This window comes from Bicyclus anynana, chromosome Z (genome assembly GCF_947172395.1).
Source record: "Bicyclus anynana chromosome Z, ilBicAnyn1.1, whole genome shotgun sequence".
Taxonomy (NCBI): Eukaryota; Metazoa; Arthropoda; class Insecta; order Lepidoptera; family Nymphalidae; genus Bicyclus; species Bicyclus anynana.
The window spans coordinates 11,314,485-11,319,436 of NC_069110.1; positions in this window are offsets into that span (position 1 = coordinate 11,314,485).

Below are 4,952 nucleotides of genomic sequence, written 5' to 3' on the forward strand. Positions count from 1 at the left end.
TCAGCTCGTTTCACAATACAGACAAAGACCATTTGTTAGGTATTTGATAGTACTACTTTGTCTCACTGAGTTTAAACTAAATATTTTATGACTTTTATATAGAATAAGTAGAATTTTATTGTAGATATGAAGTAGTTTTAAAAATAAAACTTTTAAAATGAAATATTTGGATAAGGGTTCGAAGATTAGTGGCTTACGACTGATTTTCATTTGATTATTGTGGTACCTAGATAATGGTGCTCGGCCATTTTATTTTCGATTTATGTTCAAAATTCTAAGAAAAACAAAACAGTAGATATTCATTAGGCCACCGCCCATACAAAAATGTTCGAAACACTTTACTAATTCTAAAATAAGTGTTCACTCTACCTAAAGTATTTACGTGTGCATTTAATAAACTGAATATTATATAAACTGAATCGACAATTTTTCTACTGATTTATTATAGCGTGACACAAAAAAGAATACGTAGATAATATTATGTTTTTATTTTAAATAAGATGATCTGTGGAAAATAATATATAGGAAATGTGTGAATATTTGGAAAAAATCTTACATATTTACTTACTATTCAGCCCCTGGCATCATGATATGAGTACTAAGGTAAAATAAATCTCATCTAAGTAAATGATTATTTGTAAATGAGTATTTATTGTAATTCGTCAGGTAATTATCCAAATTTCCACTATGATTTTAATAATCTGATAAAACTATCAATAATTTGGTTGAATCTATAAATTGGTTGATTTTTAATGACATACTGCTTTTACCATCTTTGTGATAAAGATGGTAAACGCAGTATTTTCGCTTTCTTGAGTTCGTGAACTTTGGGCAAGCATTTAATATACCCTATTAGTGTGCACTCTTTTTTTTTAATTTGAATAATCTAAATCTTGTATACTACTATGCAAGAAAATTATATTCATTCAAATAAACGTCATTCTGAAAGATCACGTGAATAAAGTGACCTAAAGACGTAATAGTTAGTGAAAGACTAAGATTAAGTTATCATTATCGTAATATAATAATAATAATAATAAATTAAAAGTTTAGGTTAAATTACTAATTAGTCACATATGTAGGCTAGATCGTATTTTTGTGAAGTACCAAATTGATACTTTTTCAACAGAGAAAAAAAAATCACGTTCTAAAATTATTCAAATCAATTTCCATGCTAGCAGGTAAAGTGATCCCATTTATAGCAACTAAGAAAGCTTTTTCATACTACAGAATGTTTATAATTTAGATTCAACACTTTTATACAATTATAATTGGATGAAAATGTCTGCTCTCTCTATACTAAATAATTAATCTTTGACAAATGGCAGTACGCATTTCTAAGCACACCGCTCTGTGGCCTCTTAAGGATCATTTTTTTTTGTAAACGGACCTAAAAAGGTCTGAGCTTTTGTTTTCCGCCAGAGTACCACCATGTGCGGTCATTTAAAGTCCCTAGATACCATGTCAACCTGCAGATAGTGCGAAGAAATAATAAATACGAAAGAGAGATTAGATCTCATCTTTCTTTCTTACTTTTCATAATATGTAGTTACTACTTAGGTTACGATTACGAACTCTCGAAGTTAGGAAATGTGTGAATAGGCTTTTAAGCGTCAAATTAGGACATTTTATATAATTTTACTATATTTGTAACTGATTAATAATGCAGAAGCTTTGTTTTAAATTTTTTTTAATTATTTTAAGATGTCGAATTTAATAGGTAATAAAATAAAATAAAATATCCCGAATTTGTTTATTTGTAATTATAAATTCATTTGATGTAAACTTAGAAACTTACAAAAACAAAATACAAACTTAAGCAGACTCTAACAATAAGAAAATTCATGAGTGACTCTACAATCGAATTTAGATAATATCGATTGATAAATTCGATAATATCGAATCGAGAATATTTTTTCGAAAATTATAATATTCGTTGCTTTTTAAAGTAATTGAAAAATTTGAAGTAATTTTTTTGGAAAACAACAGAAAATCTCGCTTTTTCTATTTTACTATCACGCGGGAACTTTTTAAACGAAAACGATCTTTGAGGCAAAGTTTTGTATGTAATATTTTGAAATATAAGCTCTTTAATTTGAGTAAATTGAAGAGAATTTACAATAAATAATTCATCATTTTTGGCGTCATTATAGGTGCTATGTGCGCCTACTTGAGTATCTTACAAACAATATTTTTTTTTTAAATAATTAAAAATGAATACTTATTAATTTTTAAAGTTTTGGATTCGTTTAATTTTAGTACATTACATATTAAATATTGAACGTTTATTCATTTAGACATTTTTATATTCATGAATCTTTAGTACAAATTCAAAGAAGCTTTACCTAGTTGTGGTAGTGCGATGTAGACGAGTGCATTAGGTCATTGGAAAGGGCTGTTCCCCTCTGGCATATTTGCTTCTCGCTCGCACTGAGGTAGGATGCACGATGCCTGTTTCCTCTAGGAAAAGATGAGTTAAGATAAGTAATTATTCCATCATAATGAAACAATTTGTTGTTGTTTTTTTATTCTAAATAAATACACCTACCTAGAGAAAAAAAACAAAGTAGGTTTTTAAGCAAGTCGAGGTAAGCAAACGAATTATCATTACTTAAAGTTAGGCTACTTATTTGTTTGACCAGCACCTTTACACAAAAAGTAGAAATAACAAAATGTTAAACGTGAATTCATACGAAACTAAAACACAAGGCTGGCGACTATGAGGTTTGGATCGTAGAGACTTTGGTAGGTTGACCAGTCTCGACTTTCCAAGTATAAAACTTTTTTTTTATTATTTCTACGGGATATCATGAGAAAACATGTCCACAGTGGCTAGACCTTTAGCTTCAATAGAACCTTTTTAAAGAGAGGCTCATCTTTAACTAGCGTATGCCCGTGACTTCTAAAATATGCTCGCGCTTTACCACGATCTCACCTGATGGTAGGTAAGTGTATATTATGTGGTCTAAAGTGAAACGCGCTTGCCTAAAAGATCCCCATTCGCTCTAATCTTAAAGATGCAGTACGAATCAGAAAACACTGACTTCGGGAGAGAGTTTCATACCCTAGCCATGCGTATATGAAACGAAGAAGCAAATCGCTTCATACGAATTCTAGGAATGTCAATGATTTAGGGAAGGAAACCTACCCGGTGCCTTACATAGTAATGGTAAAAAGGTAATGATGGTACGAGCTCAAATAGCAAACTTAATATTACTAGTAGAGATTTTTTGGGAGCTTGACCGGGGAAGTATCACCATCATGATTATTTCTACCGCCAAGCATAAGCAGCGCTGCTGTTATTTTCTGAAGGTAGATATTTTAGACTAGCGAACGCCCGCGACTTCATCCGCTTGTAATTCAGTTTTTCACCATTGATTTTTCCGGGATAAAAAATAGCCTTTATGTTACTCTTTCAGTGAAAGTCCCACTAAAGTAAGTGCAGCCGTTCCGAAGATAAGCCCCAACAAACAGACAGACTGAATGACAAAATTTAATTATTTTGTAATCATAGACTCAATTTATATATGTATTGACGAGCTACTTAAACGAATTCATTAATTAATGTCTAGCAGTTTTCGAAATTCTAGTGTTATTAAACTATTTATACGCCGCGACTAAACTGTCTGTCTGTTCAAGATAATCTACTGAACGGATTTTTATGCAGTTTTCTCCAATGAACTATTAACAGAAAATTTTTAAACATGAATGAAACTATATCTCAGTAGGTAGGTACATCCTAAGTTAAGATAACGAGGTTCAATGAACTCTGAACTGTGAAGCCATAAAATGGGTTAGGTATCTATTCTTAAGCGCTTTCTTATCTTTGTTTGATACTGAATTGGGTATAAATTTAATAAAATTACAAGTGGAGTCCCTAAAATATTTTGTTATAAAAAGGAATTTATTTTGCGTGAGCCATTAATCCAAAATTACTCGATACCTTTTGCCTATGCGTTTATCAACCTATATCATCATCATCATTATCAACCTATATTCGGCTCACTGCTGAGCTCGAGTCGCCTCTCAGAATGAGAGGGGTTAGGCCAATAGTCCACCACGCTGGCCCAATGCGGATTGGCAGACTTCATACACGTAGAGAATTAAGAAAATTCTCTGGTATGCAGGTTTCCTCACGATGTTTTCCTTCACCGTTTGAGACACGTGATATTTAATTTCTTAAAATGCACACAACTGCAAAGTTGGAAGTGCATGCCCCGGACCGGATTCGAACCCACACCCTCCGAAATCGGAGGCAGAGGTCATATCCACTGGGCTATCACGGCTCTTATACGTGAGTAATTTTCTCTATCTACGGTAGGTACTTGCATACCTCGAACTTTTTAACGTTATAATAGTTAACGTACCTAATGCATCATACTGATTAGGTGTCAAGGATAATAAATATAAATAAAGATAGACTAATAAATATAAATACTGCATCTCATAATTTTGTATGGATGGAAATAACAACGCAGACTATCGGCAGACAAAAGCGTATAGTATGCGGGGACTCTACACACTAGTATTCAGTGCAGGGGAGTAGCTACCGCCGTATCAGCCGTATTAATGATACGGACCACCTGGACTTTTTTTTTTAATTCTTTACAAGTTAGCCCTTGACTACAATCTCCCCTGATGGTAAGTGATGATGCAGTCTAAGATGGAAGCGGGCTAACTTGTTTAGGAGGAGGATGAAAATCCACACCCCTTTCGGTTTCTACACGGCATTGTACCGGAACGCTAAATCGCTTGGCGGTACGTCTTTGCCGGTAGGGTGGTAACTAGCCACGGCCGAAGCCTTCCACCAGCCAGATCTGGAGAAATGAAGAAAATCTCAATCTGCCCAGCCGGGGATCGAACCCAGGACCTCCGTTTTGTAAATCCACCGCGCAAACCACTGCGCGACGGAGGCCGTCAAATTGTGTATATATATAAATGTATAGATTTTT